Source organism: Staurois parvus, unplaced genomic scaffold (genome assembly GCF_062004578.1).
Source record: "Staurois parvus isolate SC_StPar_1 unplaced genomic scaffold, SC_StPar_1.0 ptg000104l, whole genome shotgun sequence".
Classification (NCBI taxonomy): Eukaryota; Metazoa; Chordata; class Amphibia; order Anura; family Ranidae; genus Staurois; species Staurois parvus.
In genome coordinates, this window is record NW_028317900.1 from 12,085,815 (window position 1) to 12,112,540 (window position 26,726).

Sequence of the window (26,726 nt, forward strand, 5' to 3'; positions counted from 1 at the left end):
TCTTCTTGCAGTGGAAAACTTGCATTGATTTTTTTCACATTCAGAATTTAAAGTGGTATTAAACTCAAAACCAAAAAAGTAATATATTGCAGCTCATCAATCATTAGATGTGGTGGCTGCATTAGCTTTCTTTTTTATGCCTTTTCCTGTTTTCGACTGATGATCTGGCCAGTTACACATCTCCTGTATTAGAATGTTTATACTCTGGAGCACCAGAGACACCTTTTGGCAGCAGCATTGCCTATTGGGGAGAAGGAAGTGTTAAATGCACTAGCAGATTTAGATACACTAAACAAACTGAAGCCAAACTCCAGCTAACACTTTATATGCAGTTATAACAACAGCTTTGTTCTTTTTGGGATAAAGGTTTTACATAACAAAATAAAAGCTGATCATTATAAGCACATCTGCAGGATGACTGGGTGAAAACGAAGGAATGAAAGTCTAAAAAAGAAAACAAATGCAGCCATCACATCTAAGAAATGGTAAGCTGCAATATAACAATTCTATGCCTTTGGGTTCAACATTGCAGCAATACTGACTATTATAGGTTTACATTGGCTCCTAGCTGGACATTTTTCCATCTTCAGAGACATGCTGGTAGGTTAATTGGATCCTGTCTAAATTGGCCCTTGTATATGAATGTGAGTTAGGGACCTTAGATTGTACATCCCTTGAGGGTTAGGGACTGATGTGAATGTACAATATATATGTAAAGCGCTGCGTAAATTGACGGCGTTATATAAGTACCTGAAATAAATAAATAAAAAAATATATGGCTGTTCCCATATCCTAAACTGTCAGGGACACAAGTAAAACTCATCTTGTGCTTTATTTCATATCAGTATGATAGCTATTATTTGAATTATTAGCAGTAATAGCAGATGAAGTCCGGGCTGTATTTAAACATCATTTTCCTTAGGTACACTTGAATAATTATATATTATTTTGTAAAGCTCTTCCCCAAGTATCATGTTAATATTTTAGTAAATATCGATGCTAGAAGCATGGTTTATATGCAGAGCCATTTTTAAATTTTACAGATTAACAACTGACTTCTCTCAATATCCGTGTACCCCATTACCTCCGCAGCCGAATTTAGCCACAGATGTCCAGAGATGGACAGAACAGCTAAACAAAATACGGAAAATGTTATCACAATGGGGAGATTTATTAAAACTGGAGCATGCAAAATCTAGTGCAGCTCTGCAAAGAAACCAGCTTCTAGGTTTTATTGTCAAAGCTTAAAGAAGAACTCTGGGATAGGCAAAAAAATCACCCATTAGTACACCCCCCTATCCAAAACACTAAACAGTTAATACAATTTTGAAAATCCTTATCATTAAGAAGAAAAGTCTAATTGAATTTAATGACCTCATCTCTGTAATTCAAAAGATAACAGAATCTGTTCTGCCAAGGAGGAGGTGTAACAGCAGGGATATCCTCTCCTCTCTCTCTCTCTTCTGTAAAAAGAAACTACAATTCCCATCAACTACAGGGAATTGCAGTGAATGTGGGTGGGTACTCTAGGCCTGTATATGTTGAATGTGTCTGAGGGTCCCGGTCTGCCCACCACTGCAAGTGGGGCTGAATTACATCACTGCTTCCTGGAGAAAGAACTACAGAAGGGATGAGACAAGACCAGTGGGTGGGGCAATAGGAGGCATAGCAGCCACTGGTCTTACAAACAGGAAACCAAAGAGAATTAATGGTTTGATCTGAAAATGAATAGGCTATTTCAGAGCAATACTGACAGGTCTTCAGGAGACCTACATGGCACCAACGATCTGCTGGATCACTGGAGCAATGCTTTACAGACTCCTGCAACCAAAAATAATAAATGCATATTTTTTTTACCTGCAAAAAAATGTGCACTTATTAGTTTTGGTCAAAAGGTGAACTTATCTTTTAATCCTTTGGCACTGGCGCTTCACAGCGGTCACATGATCAGAAAAGTCCTGATTGCAAGTAGAGATCAGAAGCTTTCTGCTAGATGCCAAAAACTGTGCCGGGAGCGCACTGGGCGTATGCTCTTGGCACAGCGTTGTTTATCTTTAGGTACGCATATATGCGGCCTCTCTGCATTAAGGCCCACCTGCCGAGAGGCCACATATAGATACGGCCGGTGCAAAGGAGTTAATGACTCCAGCTCTCACTCCCTCTCCTGAGAGTACCAGCTCCTCTCACGCCGGATACGTCTACCGTCCATGTACATGCAGCAGCGGCGCTCCCATTCTGGCTGCTTTCTCTGGCAGGTCTTCAGGTCCCACAACTCTGAAGTGTCAGATAGCATGCCTCTGGAAGAAAGAGGAGTTTTGACTCATCATCTGCTAGACAGGAAAGCATTTAATTATAAGCGAACCCATTTTTACTTTTTCAGCAAGTTAACAGAATCACTTTAACCACTTCCAGACCGGACACTTTTACCCCCTTCCTGACCAGGGCAATTTTCAGCTTTCATCGCAATCACACTTTGAATGACAATTGCGCGGTCATGTAACACTGTACCCAAATTAATTTTTTACCATTTTTTTGAGACAGATAAAGCTTTATTTTGGTGGTTTTGATTATAATTTTGATAATAAATATTTTGATAATAAATGGATTTTGATAATAAATATTTAATCATAAATCTTGGCCAAAATTTATTCCGTCATCTTTTTAGTAAAAAAAAAAAAAACCAAATTAGTTTAGAACCAAAAATTATAATTTTTAAACATTTGTTTTTACATTTTTATTTTATTTTTTTATATTATTATTTGTTTGTTTTTTTTTTACATACTGTCACCCTAGCAGTACAGTGTCACCATGGTGACACTGTACTACTTGTGGGGGGTGATGAAGATTTTTTTTTTTTTTTTACACTGATTGCTTTTACACCCATATAGGATGTAAAAGCAATCATTTCTCCTTCTCTCTGGCTGCATTCTTGCAGTCATTGAGAAGTACTGAATGAGCTGTGGTTGGTCACAGCTTGTCACATGGTACAAGGCTGTTGTGAATAGCCTTGTACCATGTGACCTTTTCACACATAGTAAGCAATGATGTCAGAAGTGACATCTTGCTTACTACTTTACATGTGATCACTGATTGGCCAATCCGTGATCACATGATCGGGACCTCGTACAGAGGTCCTGTCCGACGATCGGTGTTTCACTGTGTCTGGAGGACACAGCGGGCACCGGATCGCGGTGCTGCGTGCTCCCAGGGAGTGCGCACAAGCAGGGTGCGGGGAGGCCATTTATAAAGTCCACCCGACCCTGCAGTGCCACCGTCCGGCCGTTTATATACAACGGCCAGCCGGGAAGTGGTTAATGTATGTTTTAAACTACTTCTCATTTTTAAATTTCATTGACATTTTGGTGTTTTACCACTTACAAAATCAATTCCTGCAGCTCCTGTGCCCAAAAATGCAACGCCTGATTAGAAATGTCAAAAGCAAACATATTGCAAATATATGGATGCTGTGCAAGCAGAAGGCTGTTCTCAACATCCACTAGAGGGCAGACACAGGTTGATTTACTAAAACTGGAGAGTGCAACATCTGGTACAGGTCTGCATAGAAACCAATCGGCTCCCAGTTTTTATTGAAGCTTAAAGCGGAGCACCCAAAAGGGGAAGTTCTGCTTTAAGCCTTTGTCCCCCGCTCCCCGTTAAGCCCCCGTGCACACTTGACGTTTTGATAACACTAGTAACGTTAGCTTAGAAAAGTCACGTTAAAAATGTGAGGTATTTCAGCTTTTCTTTAGGGTTTTTGCATTAGCGTTTAGCAGCTTTTTCCTACATTTTTCCATGTTTGCATTTTGTAGCTGTTTTTTACCCCAAAAAAATGGGGGGGGGGTCAAAAAAACCTCCAAAAACTCCACGGTTTTCAGCGTTAGAGCGTTTTTGCAGCTAAATATCTCCTCTAGAAACCGACTAGTCCTGGTTTTTTTTTTCCAGCCAAAAAACGTTGATTACAGTCGGTGTGTGCATGGACACATTGGATAACATGCTGGGGGGTTTACTAGCTGTAGAAAAAAACATCAAAAGCCAAAAACAGCCGCTCTAAAAATGTCCAGTGCGCATGAGGGCTAAGGATTGGCATGTTTGAGGGAGCAGTGTTTAGGAGATATTCAAGTTTTTTCGCAGCCGGCGCATGTGTTCTGAAGGGCATACCCATGACGTACCTTCAGAGCACTGTATCGTGTCCTGAGACTCCCGTGCGCATGAGCAGGAGTGACATCATCATGGCCCAGCCAGTCAAATGGATGGAGCTTGCGAACCCGGAAGGAAGACCGGGTGAAGACAGTGCGCTGGAGGGCTTCATTTTAAGATAAGTTTTGCATAATGTGCTAGTATGTTATGCATACTAGCACATTATGCCTTTACCTTGCAGGGGATTTTTTCATTTTTTTTTTAATGGACGCAGTTTACTACTGCTCTAAGAGTCTTGAGGCAAACTATTTACCACTGACAGGGGTGCTTTCAGTGATCATCTTTTATTTATTCATGTAAAACCTTTATCCCAATGTGGCTTCAATTTGTTAATGTAGGTATATCTGCTAGTACATCTAACATGCCTTTCCCCCGACTGACAATGCTGCTGCATGCTGTGCCCCCTGTGTGCCTTCATCCAGAGTGCTGGCACTGTAATACAGGAGGTGTTTTACTGGCCAGATCACCAGGTGAAAACAGAGAGACAACAGCCTAGAAAAGAAAACTAATGCAGCCACCATGATTGCTAAGATGCATTATATTACATTTTCAGTTTTGGGCTTAATACTGCTTTAAAGTGGTTCTAAAGGCAGAAAGTTTTTTCTTACTTTAATGCATTCTTATCAGTAAGGTAAAGAACCTTCTGGGTGCAGCCCCCTCCCCCATATACTTACCTGAACCCCATTGAGATCCAGTGGCAGCTTGAGAGCGTCAGCTCTCTCGGATCTCTCTCTCTCCTCATTGGCTCACATAGTAGAGGGAGCCAGTGAGCCAATGAGGAGAGATTGGGGGCAGGGCTGAGCCACGCTGTGTGTGCGAATGGACAATGTCCATTCACAGGAGCACAGCTCGGAAGTGAGCCTTCTCAAGTGCCCCCATAGCAAAAGGCTTGCTACTGGGGGCACTTGGCAGTGGGGGAGAAGCCAGGACACTGACCACCAATATGAGGGAACACTACACTGACCACCAATATAAGGGGCATCAAAATAACCACCAACGTAAGAGAACATTCTTTTCAAGCACGTTGGCAACTGATAAATCTTCAGGATCTGACACATTTCTGGAAATGTGTTAGATGCCTGCCCCCCTTCCCCGTGTGCACTGTGGTTCCTCCCTTGGGACTCTACTTCATTTCTTTTGTATTAATTTTTATTCAATTATCATTAAAAAAAACCCATGAAACTGCGGTACAATTGCTCTCAAACAGATATCACAAGTAGAAGGGAAAAGGGAGGGGGAAAGGTTATTAGAGAGCCCACCCACCGATATATAACCAATAAAGTGCATATAAATGGAAAAGCCCTACAAAAATAAGTGAGGTCAACCATTTACATAAAAAAGGAGAAATCAATTAGCAATATAATTCTGAGTGACTGCCATGTAGAGGGTGAAGTAAGAGTACAGAAAAAAAAGAGAACAAGGAAAAGAAAATAAAAAAAAAAGGGGGGGGGGAGAAGAGCTGAGATTTGGTCGTCCCCAGCCACAAAGCATCTAGGTGGCCTGAAGGTATGCAATCCATGGGTTCCATACCTTCTCAAACCTGGTTTGTTTGTCTCTGAGGATGCTGGTCAATTTTTCATTAATCATGATCCATGAGATTTTATGTTTGGCTAGAGTAATATTGAGCACAGGAGACTTCCATGCTCACACTACAGTTATTTTGGCAGCTGAGAAGATCAAGAAAATGAGAGTTCAGAGGTGTCTGGGGATCTCATCAGAGATGTAAGCGAATAGTGCAGTTTTGACGTTTTTAGGGATATCTGTCCTGTTAGAGTAAACAAGACTAAATATTCAGATCCAGAATGGTTGGATCTTTGGGCAGGACCACCAGACATGGTACATATCACCTACCTGCCCACATCTCCACTTCATTTCTGTGTCCTGTAGTGGTATAAAGGCTGACAGAAGGAACTAATATTATTATACAGTATTTATAAAGGGCCAACAGTTCGCTCAGCGCTGTACATTACAATGGGAGACAACTACAACTACAGCACACAGAGGGTATCAGGATTCCCACACATTTAGAGGTCTATGGGATGCTGAAGATTCTACAGTTGCCCCAGCTCGGGAGCTTCCCAAGACTGGCCCCCCTCCACCTGCACCCCAGCAGGCTAAGGTCCTCTGATGTCAAGTCCAGTGCAGGGATCATTGATCAGCATTGGACGTGAGGACACCTAGGAATAGTCCACTGCTTGAGCAGAGGGGAGTGCCATTTGCCAATTGAGCGGAGGATCAGGCACCTAAAAATGCTTTTTATGTCCTCTTGACTAAATGAGCAGGTAGCCATTGCAGTACAGGTGCACTCCCACTGCAAGGAAGGTCTGGCTGTGACCAATGTATGTTAACACATTCCATTTCTGATAGATCACAGTGGAAGCAGAGAATCACTGCAGTAGCCAGGTGCTTGGCTAGAGGAGCCATTTTAAAGACATTGTACAGCTGCTTTGTGTGCCTCTTAGACCTCATGCACACAGGACATTTATTTAACTCTCCTAGAAGCCAGCAATGTTTTTGCTGAAAAAATGCCCGACGCTTGTAGACATGTGCAGAACAAAAAAAAAATTTCACTTTGTTTAGTTACTTGAATAATTTCAATTAGTTAAATTTGTTTAATTTGTTTTTGGAATTCATTTCACTTTGCTTATTCGAATTTTAAGAATTCGATCGAATTGGCATTCAAAGTTATTCTATTCGAAATGCGAATTTCGGAAGACGGTAATATTCTTTGTATTTGATTCTATTCTATATTTTTTTTCTATTTTTATTCTTTTATATATCTTTTCTATTCTATTCTTTTATATTCTATTCTATTCTAATTAGATTTTTTTCGTTTTAAAATTCAAATTTTGGCAGATGGTTATGCTCTGTTTTTTATTCTATTTTCTAATCTCTTCTCTTTTATTCTATTATTTTCTATTTTATTCTTTTCTGCTCTATTCTAATCTAAACAAATTTGAATGTATTCTATTTGAAATTTGAATTTTGGAAGATTGTTATATTCTTTCTATTTCATTCTATTCTGTTCTATTGAAAAAAGGAAAAAAAACCTGCGCTATACCCCAGGCAATACAATGTGTAAATAAATGTGTGAAAAAATATATATTCTGAAACAATAGTGAAACAATAAGTGAACTGCTGCTACTCTTTCCCTGAACACCAGAAAATGCAAAACATTTAAAAAATGAGTGCGCTGTACATTAAACAATCATAAACAAATAATCAAATAAATGCTGCTACATGAAAAATGTGCATAAATTAATTGAAATGATATAAGTCCACATTCATATATTAAATAATGAAAAGTCCCAAAATCCAATAACACAGTGCTGTGTGCTAAAAAAAAATCCTCCAACGGAAAGTGCATAGGTGTCCACAAATGCTTGACACAAAAGAAAAAATCATCCTCTTACCAGACACTTTGATCTCCAATCAAGAAATCAAACGAGCAGATGGTGTAAAGGCAGTGTAAACATTTAAAATTCCCGTGGTGTCAAACCACCGGGCGGAGCTTTCTGTGACGTACAATACACACACTCTTCAAAGGAAATCAGCAATATTCAAATTTGTTTTTGAAGCTGAATTTCGGATGAAATCTGTTCTATTTTTTTTTCTATTTTGTTCTTTTGTTGTCTATTCTATTCTACTCTATTCTTTTCTAGTTTATTCTATTCTTTTCTGTTTTTTTCAATTATATCCCCTTATTTTCTATTCTACTTTATTCTATTCTGTTTTTCTCTCTTCTATTATTTTCTTTTTTATTTTATTCTATATTTTATTTTCTATTCTATTTGTTTTACTCTATTCTAGTCTATTTTATTCTATTCTGTTTTATTATATTCTATTCTTTTCAAAATTTTAATTTCGGAAGACAGCTATATTTTCATTTTATTCTATTCTATTTTTTCTATTCTATTATTTTATGTTTTATTCTATTCTTTTATTTTCTATTATTTTCTTTTATATTCTGTTCTGTTTTATTCAAATTGAAATTCGAATTTCAAAGACGGCTATATTCTAACACTAATACACACAGTCTTTGAAGGAAATCAGCAATATTTGAATTTCAAATTTGAATCCAAATTTTGAAGGAAATTTTGTTTCGTTATTTCAGATTCGTTACTATTGTCATTTGAAAATTCAGATACATTGGCCGAATTACAATTCGGAACGAAACACGTCTAGACACTTGTAAAAGTGTCTAAAGCTTTTACAAGCTTTAAGGAACATTTACAGGTGTCATGCTCTTGGGCGTTAATAATTTCATTGGCCAGAATAAATAGAAATTAATGCTCAAGCTCTAAATGCTTAGCTTTTAGTAGTGTCAAGCGTTTTTTCTGCTGAAACAATTCTGTTCTTGAAGGCACTGGCAGAGGGATTTTTTTCCTGCCACTAAAAGCTTCTAAAAGTCTCTGTGTGCATGGACACGGGATAACTTGTAGGGTCATTTGAAAGCAGTAAAAAATTGCCTGACACCCCTAAAATATAGGCAAATATGCCCTGTGTGCATGAAGCATTATGCTAGCTTTCATTGCCATTCAGCATCTATCCAGCAGAAGGAGCTAGTGTGCTTGAAGGACTTGAGAGACTTGCAGGCCACAATGAACTTTGGGAAGTGTGGAAAAAGAATCTTGCATAAGAGCAGATAGGGTGATGGACTAAAACTCCCAGATATAGACTCTTAATAAGAGGGGAAAAGAGCATTTTTTTCCATGACTTAGAGAAAGAACTTTGTCTTTCTGCAAGGAGACTGGAGCATGTACATTGCTGTCCCTGAGTGCACACTATCCTGCTACAAGTCTGTGTCCTGAGACCGAAATGGGAGCACTGTGAACCTATGTGCTCAGGACCCAAGTCGCTCCAGGCAGATCCAGAAATGAACACCTGAACAGCAGGACCAAAGTTGGTATATCACTGGGACTGGTGAGAGGGCACGACTGCCATTAATCTATTGTTGCCAGCAGAGACTGAGTCCATAGGGCCTGGCCATCTAATGAGCAGTCTTATTCACTGCATGCAGATTTTATTGGAACTGTACTTATGTGCACCACTGTAAAGACTTGGCCCCAACACTAGGCAGCTGAAGAACTAGTGCAAAGGACTGCTCAGCCAGATAGTTGCTTCACAAGAACTTTGCCTATTGTCCACAGTAAGAGATGACTTTCTAGGGAGCCTTTATATTTCATTATCACCGTTCATATAGAGTGCACTAGAGAGCAGTTATAGCCTGCAGGTTACAGAGGAGTTATAGTAGTATTGATCACCATTGCTAGTACTGCTTACCAATGCTACTGCTTATTGCTGATTTTGTGGGTTACTAGGTTTAATTTGATCAAGTAGTACAGAAATCTATACCAAGCTACTATAACATAGTGATTACATTGTCTAGTGAGCCGTGATTGAACTAATTCTGTTTGCTCATTTATGCTTATACTGCCATTTACTTGAACTCGTGACAATAAGTTGAGTTTCTTTACCACTTCGGCCCCTTTCAGACAGGCGGATCTGTGAGTGTGATCCGCCTGTTAGCAGGGGATTTCTTCGCTGATCCCTGCTGAGCAGATGACAGGTCTCTGTCAATTCTGTCAGAGTGGACACAGACATTGCTCACTGATTTCAATGGAACGGTCGAGCACCTGTCCATTTCCACCTGATTGTCATCTGATCCACCGGATGGACGGGGAACGGATCCCTGTCTGTTTTTGGCATACAGAATCGGATCGGATGCCGGCGGGTGTCAGCAGACTATTGTCCACTGACACCCGCCAGTCCATAGAAGTCTATGAGATAGAAGTCTGAAAAACGGACAGACGGACCCCATTGGTTCGCTCATGTGAACAGGGCCTTGGTGTTTGTTTTATGATATTGAAACACTATTGTGTGCAGGATATTCAGAGCTGCTGTTAAAAACCATTGGGCCTCATAAAGCCAACCTGACAGGGCCCCCTGCAAAAAAAAACAAAAAAACCCCCACAGTTTACTGTGCTTCAGTTATGAATAAACACAGTGAGTGTTCAGTACCAATCACTCATTGTGTTCATTTAGGAAGGGGCTGGTTAATGTGACATAATTATCGGACCCTTCCCACACTCTCCATTATGAAGGATCCTGTTGTGTGCTTGCAGCTGCTGGTGGGAAGCTGACAATGTAGGGGCCCAGACAGCTGAGTGCACAGGGAAGGTGATTGTCATGATGGGCAGGGGGGAGGGGCAATTATTGGAACCAATCCCCTGTATTGCTCCCTCTGCTGCAGCTGATAACCAGCGAGAGGGAGATGAGAAGAATCCAGCTTTCAGATGCTGAAGAGAACTATGCAGGGGACCGGTTTCAGTAATTGTTCCCCCCACTGTTCTGATCACATTCCCTGCCCACATCCAATTCATCCAGATACCTGGGCCCCCCTACTGGCCTGGGCCCCATACAGGTGGACTGGTGGTACCCCCTTATCCACGGCCCTGAGGATATTTATAATTGTGCTTCTAATAGTATTGTAGTAGGTGCTGAGGTTTTTCAGAGTTGAGGCAAAAGAACAAGGAACAACCCAATCTACTAAGCAGCTTCTGTGGAGGTAGAGCTACAGCTATGGCAGTGATCACCAAGGCCTCCTAAGTCCTGTGCCATGTGACTACCCTGATCTTCAGGGGGTCACTTGCTTAGCATGGGTGTCAGTCATAGAACAATAGATTTTACAAGGTGGAGATCAAGATGTCACTGCCCCACCTTGTCCAATCAGAGAATGTCTTGCATTCATTGAGAAAAATATGGGCAGCACAGTGGCTAATTGGTTAGCAGTTCTGCCTGGCAGCACTAGGGTCGTTGGTTCAAATGCCAGCCACGGCACCACCTGCCTGGAGTTTGCATGTTCTCCCTGTGCCTGCGTGGGTTTCCTCCGGGTACTCCGGTTTCCTCCCACACTCCAAAGACATGCTGGTAGGTTAATTGGATCCTGTCCAAAATTGTCCCTAGTATGTGTATGTATGAATGTGAGTTAGGGATCTTAGATTGTACACCCCTTGAGGGTTAGGGACTGATGTGAATGTACAATATATATTTGTAAAGCGCTGTGTAAATTGATGGTGCTATATACAGGTGAAACTCAAAAAATTAGAATATCGTACAAAAGTTTATTTATTTCAGTAATGCAACTTAAAAGGTAAAACTAATATATGAGATAGACTCATTACATGCAAAGCAAGATAGTTCAAGCCATGATTTGTCATAATTGTGATGATTATGGCTTACAGCTCATGAAAACCCCAAATCCACAATCTCAGAAAATTAGAATATTGTGAAAAGGTGCAATATTCTCGGCTCAAAGTGTCCCACTCTAATCAGCTAATTAAGCCATAACACCTGCAAAGGGTTCCTGAGCCTTTAAATGGTCTCTCAGTCTGGTTCAGTAGGAATCACAATCATGGGAAAGACTGCTGACCTGACAGTTGTGCAGAAAACCATCATTGACACCCTCCATAAGGAGGGAAAGCCTCAAAAGGTAATTGCAAAAGAAGTTGGATGTTCCCAAAGTGCTGTATCAAAGCACATTAATAGAAAGTTATGTGGAAGGGAAAAGTGTGGAAGAAAAAGGTGCACAAACAGCAGGGATGACCGCAGCCTGGAGAGGATTGTCAGGAAAAGGCCATTCAAAAGTGTTGGGGGCTTTCAGAATGAGTGGACTGAGGCTGGAGTCAGTGCATCAAGAGCCACCACACACAGACTGATCCTGGACATGGACTTCAAATGCCGTATTCCTCTTGTCAAGCCACTCCTGAACAACAAACGTCAGAAGCATCTTACCTGGGCTAAAGAAAAACAGACCTGGTCTGTTACTCAGTGGTCCAAAGTCCTCTTTTCTGATGAGAGCAACGTTTGCATCTTATTTGGAAACCAAGGACCCAGAGTATGGAGGAAGAATGGAGAGGCACACACTGCAAGATGCTTGAAGTCCAGTGTGAAGTTTCCACAGTCTGTGTTGATTTGGGGAGCCATGTCATCTGCTGGTGTTGGTCCACTGTGCTTCATTAAGTCCAGGGTCAACGCAGCCGTCTACCAGGAGATTTTGGAGCACTTCATGCTTCCTTCCGCAGACAAGCTTTATGGGGATGCTGACTTCATTTTCCAGCAGGACTTGGCACCTGCCCACACTGCCAAAAGCACCAAAACCTGGTTCAATGACCGTGGGATTACTGTGCTTGATTGGCCAGAAAACTAACCTGACCTGAACCCCATAGAGAATCATGGTGATGGGCATTGGCAAGAGAAAGATGAGAGACATGAGACTGAACAATGCAGAAGAGCTGAAGGCCGCTATTGAAGCATCCTGGTCTTCCATAACACCTCAGCAGTGCCACAGGCTGATAGCTTCCATGCCACGCCGCATTGAGGCAGTAATTGCTGCAAAAGGGGCCCAAACCAAGTACTGAGTACATATGCATGGTTATACTTTTCAGAGGTCCGATATTGTTCTATGTACAATCCTTGTTTTATTGATTGCATGTAATATTCTAATTTTCTGAGATGGTGGATTTGGGGTTTTCATGAGCTGTAAGCCATAATCATCACAATTATGACAAATCATGGCTTGAACTATCTTGCTTTGCATGTAATGAGTCTATCTCATGTATTAGTTTCACCTTTTAAGTTGCATTACTGAAATAAATGAACTTTTGCACAATATTCAAATTTTTCGAGTTTCACCTGTAAGTACCTGAAATAAATAATAAATAAATATGTGTTCTATGAATGGCAGCTGTGCCAAGCAAGCCACCTGTGTTCAATATGCACCCGTGTTCAATATGCACCCGTGTTCACTGTGTACCCGTGTTCAATATGCACCGCTGTGTTCAATATGCACCCGTGTTCATTGTGCACTCCTGTGTTCAATATGCACCCGTGTTCACTGTGCACTCCTGTGTTCAATATGCACCCGTATTCAATATGCACCCCTGTTCACTGTGCACCTGTGTTCAATATGCACCCGTGTTCACTGTGCACCCCTGTGTTCACTCTACGGAAAGACCAACGCTGGGCACAAGGTCCAGAAGACCGATCACTGTAATAATGGTGACTGCTGAATGATCTCCCCAATGTACCCTGTATGAGCCATACCTGGAGCACACAATATCAATAGACTCTCAGCAACATTCTCTGATCCACCATTCATGCCAAGCCAGCACAGGACGTGTCATACTGAGGTCTGGTGTGTATTGGTGCATGACACACAGTGCACGGCACGGCACAGGATGGATGGATGGATGGAGGACTTTGCTCAGACCTGCACACTGTCCTGTCTGGGAGATGTTGGTCCTGGAATGTGCCGGTGGGCGGGGTTTGTTTTGAAAGAGAGTTGATGGATGGACCGGGGGCGTGGTTTCTCCAGGAAGGCGGTGAGCTCTCATGTACGTTTGTATAGGAGTGGGCGGGATCTGACCCGGGAGCATGCCCGCGGTGGGTGTGGCCATATGTGTCAGGCAGACTCGTGGTGAGGGTGCGGTGTGTACAGAGAGATCGGAGGACCGGAGGAGGATGGACGGTAGGTGAGCGGTGAGTAGAGCCGGCTGTAATCCGGTAATCCTGGCCTGTCACAGTGCATGGTTTGGGGCTCTGTGAGAGGGATGGGAGCCTGCTCCGTGTATGGGACGAGCGGGGACATTCCTCCACAGCACTCTGCTGTCATGTAACTCTACGGGTCGGGCTACAGACATGCCGGGTGTATGGAGGGATCGGTCCCTGCAATGTGTCTGTATTGTACGGGAGGAGAGATGAGTGATGGCTCTCCGGGAGATGTGCTGTTCTGTCACCTCTGATGATGTTCCTGTGTATTCCGTGTGTGAGCTTCATTTGGTGACCTGCCGGATTTTTTCACAGAGAATAGGTGCAGGTACACCCACCTCCAAATTACCCCTTGTCTCCGCCCCCTACCCACCTCCGAGCGCCGTCCCTTATCTCCGTCCCCTACCCACCTCCGAGCGCCGTCCCTTATCTCCGTCCCCTACCCACCTCCGAGCGCCGTCCCTTATCTCCGCCCCTACCCACAGCCGAGCGCCGTCCCTTATCTCCGCCCCTACCCACAGCCGAGCGCCGTCCCTTATCTCCGCCCCTACCCACAGCCGAGCGCCGTCCCTTATCTTCGCCCCTACCCACAGCCGAGCGCCGTCCCTTATCTCCGCCCCCTACCCACCTCCGAGCGCCGTCCCTTATCTCCACCCCCTACCCACCTCCGAGCGCCGTCCCTTATCTCCGCCCCCTACCCACCTCCGAGCGCCGTCCCTTATCTCCGCCCCCTACCCACCTCCGAGCGCCGTCCCTTATCTCCGCCCCCTACCCACCTCCGAGCGCCGTCCCTTATCTCCGCCCCCTACCCACCTCCGAGCGCCGTCCCTTATCTCCGCCCCCTACCCACCTCCGAGCGCCGTCCCTTATCTCCGCCCCCTACCCACCTCCGAGCGCCGTCCCTTATCTCCGCCCCCTACCCACCTCCGAGCGCCGTCCCTTATCTCCGCCCCCTACCCACCTCCGAGCGCCGTCCCTTATCTCCGCCACTACCCACCTCCGAGCGCCGTCCGTTATATCCGACCCTACCCACCTCCGAGCGCCGTCCCTTATCTCCGCCCCTACCCACCTCCGAGAGCCGTCCCTTATCTCCTCCCCCTACCCACCTCCGAGCGCCGTCCCTTATCTCTTCCCCTACCCACCTCCGAGCGCCGTCCCTTATCTCCTCCCCCTACCCACCTCCGAGCGCCGTCCCTTATCTCCTCCCCCTACCCACCTCCGAGCGCCGTCCCTTATCTCCTCCCCCTACCCACCTCCGAGCGCCGTCCCTTATCTCCTCCCCCTACCCACCTCCGAGCGCCGTCCCTTATCTCCACCTCCGGGCGCCGTCCCTTATCTACTCCCCCTACCCACCTCCGAGCGCCGTCCCTTATCTCCGCCCCTACCCACCTCCGAGCACTGTCCCTGACAATAGATTCCCCAGCAGCCACCATCAAGAGACCCTCCAGTTGCCAGCAACATTAGACCCCACCCAAAAAAGTAGACCCCACCCAAAAAAGTAGACCCCCTCAGCAACAGTAGACCTGTCCACATCATAAGACAGACCCTCCCACCCCCCCCCCAAAGGAACAATAGATTTCCTACCAGCAACAGTAGACCGCCCCTCCCTTTATCAACAAACTCCCCCCCCTTCCCCAGTAACAATAGATCCCACCCGCTGCATCTTTCTGAGACACTGGCATTGAGGATTGGACAGTCGTTCTGGCTGCGCAGAGATACATACATCCACCCCCTCTGTCAGATTATCCTATAGAATTCATGGGCCCCTGTGTTTCATGTTTAGCACTGAATTGCCCTGCATGGGACTTTATTATGAAGGAATATACAAGACTGAATATACCAGCAATGTCGGTGTTGATGCTCTTTGGGGTGGTGGGACTCCCAGGGGATGCGTACTTTGCTCCAGGTGTTCTGCTCTCCTCTTGGACCCCTTTGACATGTATTTGCCATCTTTTTCTCTCTCTTGGGTCCCAGAGGTGTTTCTTCACCCCTTTTATTGGCCCCTGAGTGAAGTGGATTATATCCAGGAGACGGGTCGAGCCCATCATTATTATTATACAGCTCTTCTGTCTGAATATGGTGGTTGCTCACCAAGCTTATATGAGAATATATGGGGGTGGAAAAAAGGATTGCACCAATACAGGTTATTTTTTTACTGACGAGTTTGAGTTTTTTTGGTCAAGTGCTTGCCGATACGAAGTACCTTTTGTGGTGCGATTTGAGCCCATACAAATTGAATGGTTTAAATCGCATTGTATGCAGTGTGATTCCTGTCCGAATCGCTTGTGCTTTCTCGTACAGCTCCTGTGTGTGCCCAGGCTTGTCATAGTGACTTTGAGCCTGAGTTCACATGTGAGCGGTGCAGGACACCTCCCTGCATGAAGAGTTCCACCACTGAAGCTCCTCCGCCAGCGGCTGTGGCTTGGGCTCCTCCTGCCTCTCTCACAGCTTTGTTGTCCGCATCTCCAGTGGCTGTCTATCCCTAGCCTCCAACGGTTCAAGGACCACTGGACCACCTCCCCATCCTCCCAGGTCCCGCTGTACCAGATTGCCATGATCCCCTGCTGTCACACTGAAAAGCTGCTTTACCGGTCCGGGGATTTAATATCCCTGCGGCTTTCTCTCCTTACAGTGTTGACAGTATGGGCTGAACGTCTTTTGATTGGTCAGTGCTGTCCATGTGAAAGGAATTCACCCCCCCTCCATCTAGACAGATCGGATTGGATGGCAGTCTGATATAAACGGACAGCCGATCCATTTACACCCAGCTGCCCATAGAGCAGGCACAGAGTCCGCCCTGTGTGAAAGGGGTCTAAAAAAAAAAGAAAACGAATGCAGCCATCACATCTAAGAATTGGTAAGCTGCAATATAATAAATGTTTGCTTTGGTGTCACTGAAATCAGAGTTTGCAGCATTTCAGATCTATCATATTTTATACCATCTGTCTGGCAGAAGGGGGTTCATTTTGGTTAATTTGTGATTCCACGTACACTTTACACACCAGAAAATGACAGTGTAGCTGTCAGGTGTACTCTTTGTGCATGCACTGACCTGTGAGATAGGTAAGGAAACACTTCAGGCTTGTCACCGTGTTGCATGAAAAGTTCCATCGTGCCATTACTGGTAAGACTTTGAAATGTAAGGAGAAAAACATATCAGGTGTTAGAAGATTCTTGATCTGAATGTGACCTATGAATAAGTGTAAAAGAATGTATAAATGGGGCCAGATATAACAAAGATGTGCAGATAAAAAAATAATGCAGATCTACAAGTACAGGAATGTTCAATTTATATCGCCCAAAGCCCGGGACATGTAGTTCCGGGCACAAGGCAGGTAGTTTTTTTTTTTATTTTTAAGGTTTAGCCCCGCAGATAGCAGGGCTCACTTGTCAGAGGAGACATGCAGGGTTTTTTAGACTCTGGATGTCTCAATAAAGAGAATCTGTCACCAAAAATCATGACATAGGGGACTTTGTGTCCCCATGTGATGGAAGAAAAAAGTTGCGTAAAAAAATTTTTTTTTCAATTGGAAAAAATTTAAGTTACACCCAGGGCATATCGTGTGACATAACAAATTGAAGCTACCCTTATTTTATTCTCTAGAGTGTCTGCTTTCAGTAAATACAATGTATTGGCAAAATTATTTGGACACCCATCCAAATCATTGGATTCAGGTGTTCCAATCACCTCCATGGCCACAGGTGTATAAAATCAAGCACCAAGGAAAAAGGGGTAAAGGATAAGTTCACCTTCTGGAACATGTTATATGTTCCACCTGTGTTTAGGGTAGATTATGTAACATGTTCCTGCTCCTGCAGTGGCTTGGCTGTCACTTTTTGAAGACCGTGGCCCACACGGTCACATCATTCACAGTCCTGTGAATGAATCAGTTATGAGTACCAACAGCCTTTGCAGATGTCTGCTAGTAGTTCCCAATGAACTACCACAGCGCTGTTGAGTATTGTGGTAGTTCATTGATTCTTCCTGTCAGTGCAAAACTGCCTGCTCATACGATGTACGGATAGACAGATTACACTGACAGGTCTGCAGGAGTCCTGCATGGCACCAGCGATTTGCTGAGCGCTCTTGCAATGCTTTCCAGAATCCTAAAAGAGAAAAAAATTTTTTTTTTACGTGGAAAAAAAATGTGCCTTTTTTATTATTTAAAAAAAAAATGTGAACTTGGAGTGGACACCGGAACTTGATTTGGCTGCTCATCATGCACTTGTACTGAGCACCCAACTGCTTCCATGTGTGAGGGTAACCTGTAGGGATAAAATGTTTTTTTTTTTTTTTCTCCTTTGGGCTGGCACTTTATTTACTCTCTCAGCATATGCGCTTCTGCTAAGTGTTAAGAGAGCCTGATGCTCCCTTTTCCTGATGATCACCCAATCGGTGCTCATTACACTGCAAGGTCTCTGCCCTCCCTGCTAGTCCCCTGGTGTGGTGCTGGAGACAGGCAGGGAGGTGAGTAGGGGATAAACCGTGCAATGCTAAAAATATTAAGCATTTAAGTTGCCCCTTTAATTTTTAAAAGCTCCATACATTCCTAAAAGCACTTCATATTTAAATATGGTTTTGGTTAAAATTATTTTTTTTTTTTATTTATCTGGACAAGTAGATTATCATGAGGGACAAGCAGATTTATGCAGGCCATAGACGGGGAGAAAAACGGCCGATTTTTCTTTTAAAAAAACGAAAAATCGGTCGTTCAAGCGGCCGACGTTACCATCAATGATAAAAAAAATCGGCCGATTTTCATCCCGTCTACAGCCGGCAAAAAGTGTCCCTGCAGAGAGCTCCGCTATTTCTTTGACAGTTCCTTGACATTTACAGCGGTTGCAACATTGTATCTATTTGTTTCCATTTAGGATACAGATGTTTTTATTTGAAAACAAATAGATACAATGTTGCAACCGCTGTAAATGTCAAAGAACTGTCAAAGAAATAGCGGAGCTCTCTGCAGGGACACTTTTTGCTGGACTGGAATTCCTCTTATTCTTCTTCATCTTCTTCCTCTTCTTCCTCTTCTTCTTCCTCATCCTCTTCTTCATCCTCATCCTCTTCTTCTTCTTCTTCTTCTTCTTCTTCCTCATCCTCATCCTCTTCTTCTTCATCATCCTCTTCTTCTTCTTCCTCTTCCTCCTCTTCTTCTTCCTCTTTTTCCTCTTCATCCTCATCCTCATCTTCATCTTCTTCTTCATCCTCTTCTTCTTCTTCCTCATCCTCATCTTCCTCATCCCCATCCTCATCTTCATCCTCATCCTCTTCTTCATCCTCATCCTCTTCTTCATCCTCCTCCTCTTTTTCTTCTTCCTCTTCTTCATCCTCATCCTCTTTTTCTTCTTCCTCTTCTTCATCCTCATCCTCTTTTTCTTCTTCCTCTTCCTCTTCTTCCTCTTCTTCATCTTCCTCTTCTTCTTCCTCCTCCTCTTCCTCCTCCTCTTCCTCCTCCTCCTCTTCCTCCTCCTCCTCCTCTTCCTCCTCCTCCTCTTCCTCCTCTTCCTCCTCTTCCCCCTCCCCCCTCCATCCTCATCTTCTTCCTCATCCTCCTCCTCATCCTCCTCCTCATCTTCCTCATCCTCCTCCCTCTTCCTCTTCTTCATCCTCTTCCTCTTCTTCATCCTCTTCCTCTTCTTCATCCTCTTCCTCTTCTTCATCCTCCTCCACCTCCTCCTCCTCCTCCTCTTCTTTCTTCTTCATCCTCATCTTCTTCCTATTCCTCTTCTTCCTCCTTCTTCCTTCTTCTTCTTCTCCATCTTCTTCTTCTTCTTCTTCTTCCTCTTCCTCCTCTTCCTCCTCTTCCTCCTCTTCCTCTTCTTCCTCTTCTTCCTCTTCTTCTTCTTCTTCTTCTTCTTCTTCTTCTTCTTCCTCCTCCTCCTCCTCCTCCTCCTCCTCCTCCTCCTCCTCCTCCTCTTCTTCTTTCTTCATCCTCTTCCTCTTCTTCTTTCTTCATCCTCTTCCTCTTCTTCTTTCTTCATCCTCTTCCTCTTCTTCTTTCTTCATCCTCTTCCTCTTCTTCTTTCTTCATCCTCTTCCTCTTCTTCTTTCTTCATCCTCTTCCTCTTCTTCTTTCTTCATCCTCTTCCTCTTCTTCTTTCTTCTTCCTCCTTCTTCCTTCTTCTTCTTCCTCCTCCTCCTCTTCCTCTTCCTATTCCTCTTCTTCCTCCTTCTTCCTTCTTCTTCTTCCTCTTCTTCCTCTTCATCCTCTTCTTCATCCTCGTCCTCGCCCTCTTCATCTTCATCCTCGTCCTCGCCCTCTTCATCTTCATCCTCGTCCTCTTCATCTTCGTCCTCGTCCTCTTCATCCTCGTCCTCGTCCTCGTCCTCTTCATCCTCGTCCTCGTCCTCTTCTTCTTCGTCCTCTTCCTCTTCTTCCTCCTTCTTCCTTCTTCTTCCTTCTTCTTCTTCCTCCTCCTCCTCCTCCTCCTCCTCTTTCTTCCTTCTTTTTCCTATTCGTCTTTCTTTTTCCTCTTCTTCTTTTTCCTCATCTTCTTCTTTTTCCTCTTCTTGTCTTCCTCTTGCAGGTCACTGCTCATGCGCAGATTTTTTATCGGTAAAAATTCGGCCGATTTGCCCATCATTGCCGCGAAAATCGGCCGATCGGCAAAATTGGCCGGTTTTTTTTCCAACTTTACCGATAAAAAGAATCGGCCAAAATACCGAAAAACGGCCGAACAAATGGCCCACTAACAATCTGAAAATCGGCCGATTTTATTTTCGGCCTAAAAATCGGCCGATTTTTGACCCATCTATGGCCTGCATTAGTCCATGGAAAAGTAGTTTTTTTTTTTTTTTCTCAAAAATGTCCACACCCCTGAGGTCTGAGAGAAGGTATGAGGGCTGGTTTACACCAGATGCTTTCCAGTCTGTTTGAAATGCCTCTGGAACAGGGGCCGACTGACCATTTGGAAACCCGGGCACTGCCCGAGGTCCTGGAGTCAGTAGGGGGCCCCCATGAGATGCCCCAGTACCTTTTTCATAGGCTTTTTTGAGTTTGGGCAAGGACACAGGGGCCCCATGATCCCCTACTGCCCGGGGGTCCCAGGAGTTGTCAATCCGCCCCTGCTCTGGAATGCATGTACAGTAATTACCATGTACAGGCAGTCCCCAGGTTACTAACAAGATAGGATCTGTAGGTTTGTTCATACGTTGAATTTGTATGTAAGTTGAAACAGGTACATTTTATTATTTATTTTTTTTTAATTGTAACTCCAGCCATGGCACATGTTCCACTTGTTTTTGGGGTGGAACATGTAACATGTTCCCATAGCCGCAGCCGCGCACGCCACCCCTCCCTCTGACAGTACATGGGGACGTCCCCCCGTACTATCTGTCAGATTTAACACAGAGCGGCCGTGCGGGGCTCCGCCCACACGGCCACGTTACTCATTCACAGTGTTCTGTTAATGAGTGCCTACAACTCCCAGCAGCCTTAGCTGTAGGCTTGTAGTTTTCAATGAACTACCACGACACTGCGGAGCGCTATGGAGTTAATTGAAGCTTCCTGTCAGTATATCTGCTTGCTGGTACATCCCGTACAGAAAGCAGATATTCTGACAGGTCTGCAGGGGACCTGCATGGCATCAGTGATCTACTGATCGGTGGTGCAATGCTTTCCAGGCTCCTTTTGGACAAAAATATTAAATGCACATTTTTTTACCTGCAAAAAAAATGTGCATTTATTATTTTTGTCCATTTAAAGAAGAATTCCGGGCAAAATTATTTTCCCATGCAGTGCAGCCGTGCCCACACTGCATGGGTTAAATGCTCATTTTTGGCTATTGGCTCAGAAATCTAAGATATACTTACCTAATCTGGCAATCCTCCAATTGCAAGACTGGACCTCACCACTCCTGTCCCCCCCGCATGCTAGTGGTCTTGTGAATGGGCTGGTTCTGCCGTCATAAGGCCCATACACCAGCTCTGAACAGGAGGATGACAGGAACAGTCCACTGCCGGATGTGGGAGAGCACTTTTTTTGGAGGATAAGAGGAATGGGTAAGTCCTGAGCCCTTGAAAAAACAAGCACTTAAGACTTAAAGCAAAACTCCAGTCAAAGCTTTTATTTTAAGTATAATTTGTATGTAAGTCAGATGTTTAACTTTGGGACTGCCTGCATTCCTGTGGCTCTAGTTCACACCAGTGCGGTTACTTTTAGTGCTTTCAACAAAAGTAGAACCTGTTGCATTTTTTCTGTCCGGAATGTCAAAGCATGTGTAAACCTATTGGAATGCACATAAGAAACCATTGTCTTAAGATTTCCCAAGTGTCAAAATAAAAAGTGGAAAAATATGCACTGGAGCGATTTCAACTGCACATGCAAATCCAGAACACTGAAATTATGATGTGAAGTAGCTCTTAATGAATTCAGATATACAAGTTTGAGAAGGTATAAAATGGGCCAAATATAGAGGTCTCCGAGGAGGTATAAATAGGGACAGATATACAGGTCTGAGAGAAGAGATAAATGGGGCAAATTGAGTTCTGAGAGAAGGTATAAATAAGACCAGATATATAAAGATCTGAGAGAAGGTATAAATTGGGCCAAATTTGGAGGTCTCAGAGAAGACATAAATGAGGCCAGATGCACAGGTCTACAAAAAGAAGGTATAAGTAGACCAGTTCTATTGGTCTAAGAGAAAGTATAAATCGGACCAGATATACAGGTTTGAGAAGGTATAAATTGGGCCAAATGTGGAGATCTTAGAGGAGGTGTAAATAAGGCCAGATATAAAGGGTTGGAAGAAAGGACAAGTGGGGCCAGTTATGGAAGTCCAAGAAAAGGTATAAATGGAGCCAGATTTATAGGTCCAAGGGAAGGTATAAATTGAGCCAGATTTATAGGTCCAAGAGAATGTATAAATGGGGCCAGATTTAAATATTTATTTCTGGTACTTATTTAGCACCATCAATTTACGCAGCGCTTTACATATATATTGTACATTCAAATCAGTCCCTAACCCTCAAGGGGCGTACAATCTAAGGTCCCTAACTGACATTCATAGATACACATACAGTCAGGTCCATAAATATTGAGACATCAACACAATTCTAACATTTTTGTCTCTATACACCACCACAATGAATTTGAAATGAAACGAACAAGATGTGCTTTAACTGAAGACTGTCAGCTTTAATTTGAGGGTATTTATTTACATCCAAATCAGGTGAACGGTGTAGGAATTACAACAGTTTGCATATGTGCCTCCCACTTGTTAAGGGACCAAAAGTAATGTGACAATTGGCTTCTCAGCTGTTCCATGGCCAGGTGTGTGTTATTCCCTCATTATCCCAATTACAATGAGCAGATAAAAGGTCCAGAGTTCATTTCAAGTGTGCTATTTGCATTTGGAATCTGTTGCTGTCAACTCTCAAGATGAGATCCAAAGAGCTGTCGCTATCAGTGAAGCAAGCCATCATTAGGCTGAAAAAACAAAACAAACCCATCAGAGAGATAGCAAAAACATTAGGCGTTGCCAAAACAACTGTTTGGAACATTCTTAAAAAGAAGGAACGCACCGGTGAGCTCAGCAACACCAAAAGACCCGGAAGACCACAGAAAACAACTGTGGTGGATGACCGAAGAAATCTTTCCCTGGTGAAGAAAACACCCTTCATAACAGTTGGCCAAATCAAGAACACTCTCCAGGAGGTAGGTGTATGTGTGTCAAAGTCAACAATCAAGAGAAGACTTCACCAGAGTGAATACAGAGGGTTCACCACAAGATGTAAACCATTGGTGAGCCTCAAAAACAGGAAGGCCAGATTAGAGTTTGCCAAGCGACATCTAAAAAAGCCTTCACAGTTCTGAAACAACATCCTATGGACAGATGAGACCAAGATCAACTTGTACCAGAGTGATGGGAAGAGAAGAGTATGGAGAAGGAAAGGAACTGCTCATGATCCTAAGCATACCACCTCATCAGTGAAGCATGGTGGTGGTAGTGTCATGGCGTGGGCATGTATGGCTGCCAATGGAACTGGTTCTCTTGTATTTATTGATGATGTGACTGCTGAGAAAAGCAGCAGGATGAATTCTGGAGTGTTTCGGGCAATATTATCTGCTCATATTAAGCTAAATGCTTCAGAACTAATTGGACGCTTCACAGTGCAGATGGACAATGACCCAAAGCAGACTGCAAAAGCAACCAAAGAGTTTAAGGAAAAGAAGTGGAATGTTATGCAATAGCCAAGTCAATCACCTGACCTGAATCCGATTGAGCATGCATTTCACTTGCTGAAGACAAAACAGAAGGGAAAATGCCCCAAGAACAAGCAGGAACTGAAGACAGTTGCAGTAGAGGCCTGGCAGAGCATCACCAGGGATGAAACCCAGCGTCTGGTGATGTCTATGCGTTCCAGACTTCAGGCTGTAAATTGATTGCAAAGGATTTGCAACCAAGTATTAAAAAGTGAAAGTTTGATTTATGATTATTATTCTGTCCCATTACTTTTTGTCCCTTAACAAGTGGGAGGCACATATGCAAACTGTTGTAATTCCTACACCGTTCACCTGATTTGGATGTAAATACCCTCAAATTAAAGCTGACAGTCTGCAGTTAAAGCACGTCTTGTTCGTTTCATTTCAAATCCATTGTGGTGGTGTATAGAGCCAAAAATGTTAGAATTGTGTCAATGTCCCAATATTTATGGACCTGACTGTACTAGAGCCATTTTAGACAGGATCCAATTAACATACAAGCATGTCCTTGGAGTGTGGGAGGAACCTGGAGGAAACCCATGCAGGCACAGGGAGAACATGCAAACTCCAGGCAGGTGGTGCCGTGGTTGGGATTTGAACTGACAACCCTAGTACTGCCAGGCGGAAGTGCTAACCACTTAGCCACCGTGCTGCCTTGTGTTCATATTAACTCTGTCCTCTCCTGTGTTCATATTAACTCTGTCCTCTGTCCCCTTCTTTTCTCCATCTACACCTCCTCCCTCGGCAAACTGATACACTCCCACGGCTTCAACTATCATGTCTACGCCGATGACATGCAAATTTACCTCTCCACCCCTCACCTCACCCCTTCAGTCTCCGCCCGTATCACCCACCTACTGAACGACATATCAGTCTGGATGTCGCTCTATTTCCTCAAATTGAACCTTTCCAAAACCAAGCTCCTAGTTTTCCCCCCAGCCCGTGCCCCCCGCCCATCCTCTCCATCACGACCAACAATGCCACCATCAATCCTACCCCGCAAGCCAAAGTCCTAGGTGTCACTCTAGACTCAAACCTATCCTTCCAACCCCATGTCCAATCGCTGGCAAATTCATGCAGGCTCCACCTCCGCAACATCTCAAAGATACGTATATTCCTAGCCCCAGACACTACTAAACAACTCGTTCACTCCCTTATCTCACGCCTGGACTACTGCAACTCCCTTCTCACCAGCCTACCCCATCACAGACTATCCCCGCTTCAGTCTATCCTGAAGTCAGCGGCCAGACTCCACCTTACCAACCGCTCCGCTTCTGCCACCCACCTCTGTCATTCCCTCCACTGGCTTCCCATTGCCCAATGCATAAATTTCAAACTACTAACATTAACATACAAAGCCATTCATAACACTGCCCCAAACTACCTCACGGACCTGATACCCAAATACCACCCAACCTGTACTCTTCGCTCCTCACAAGACCTCCTACTTTCTAGCGCCCTGGTCTCCTCCTCCCACGCCTGACTGCAGGACTTCTCCAGGACTTCCCCCATCCTCTGGAACTCTCTACCCCAATCCATCAGACTGTCACACCCTCCTCACCTTCAGACGCACCCTGAAAACCCATCTCTTCAGGGAAGCCTACCCCACCCTCACCTAACAGCCGATCTCCTCCACTCCTCCTACCACTCCATCCCCCACAGCCACTTCCTCCTGTACCACTATCCCCTCCCTCCTAGATTTTAAGCTCGAAAGAGCAGGGCCCTCGAACCCCTCATGTCTTGTATTGTTACTGTATTGTCTCATGTACTGTCTCCCACTATAATGTACAGCGCTGAGCAAACCTTTTAGTGCTATATAAATACTGTATAATAATATCACATTAAATTTTTATTTTTTTTTGCTATGCACTGCCCTACCCTGTTCTTGGACAGTTAAGCTCCAACAAGATGGATCCACTCTTCATCTGTTCCTGCATAAGGGATCACCACTTCTACCAAAAATAGAGGGCTGATACCATCACCAGAGGTCCATACTAGACATTCTATTGGCTCTATTCACTCCCCCTTCCATTAATTTGGGTGGTCCCACCACTCCTTTTACCTCCGGTGCTAGTGGTGTCTTGCATGACACACTTCTGACCCCGAACTTCCGGTGCATTCTCTTTTATGTTTTTAATAAAAGGGGCCAGATATACAGGTCTGAGAGAAGGTATAAATTTGACCAAATATAGTGGTCTAAGATATTAATGGGGGCCAGATATGCACGTCTGAAAAAGGTTTAAATGGAGTCAGATAAACAGGTCTGAGGGAAGGTTCAAATGGGTTAGATATGCAGGTCAGAGAGAAGGTAAAAAAAACTGATCCAAATTTGGGAGAGAAGGTTTGCATGTGGCCAGATATACAGGTCCTCCGCACATATCATAAAACAATCTCAGATGCTGTGTACACTGCATTGGGTATATTCAGTAAATACTGTCACTCTAGACAGCTACAGTCCATGTAGACGTCATGTCTGCTAGTGATGGGATCAGCCTGTGTTTCATATGTTGTGTTGGTGTGCGGAGGAAACCTACGTAATCACTGCAACCTTGTGCTTGCAGCATTTCAGATTTATTATATTTTATATTATCTGTCTGGCAGAATGAGGTTAATTTTTGTTTGTGTTTCTACATACACTTTACACACCAGAAAATGACTGTAGTTTTCAGGTATGCTGTTCCTGCATGCACTGACCTGTGGAATTCGTAAGGAAACACTTTAGGTCTTTCATCAGTTTGCACAAAAAAGTTCCATCATGGCATTATTGTTAAGACT

At 44.0% G+C, this 26,726-nt stretch overlaps 1 protein-coding gene across 1 annotated transcript in view; it reads left to right on the top strand.

Annotated features, from left to right (window-relative positions):
- Positions 1–13,652: 13,652 nt before the first annotated feature.
- PLEKHG3 (pleckstrin homology and RhoGEF domain containing G3) overlaps positions 13,653–26,726 on the top strand; it is a 218,170-nt gene continuing 205,096 nt past the window's right edge. Inside the window, exon 1 of the mRNA XM_089671342.1 lies at positions 13,653–13,737. The gene's annotated coding sequence lies outside the window, so the exon portion shown is untranslated. The remainder of the gene's footprint in view (positions 13,738–26,726) is intronic.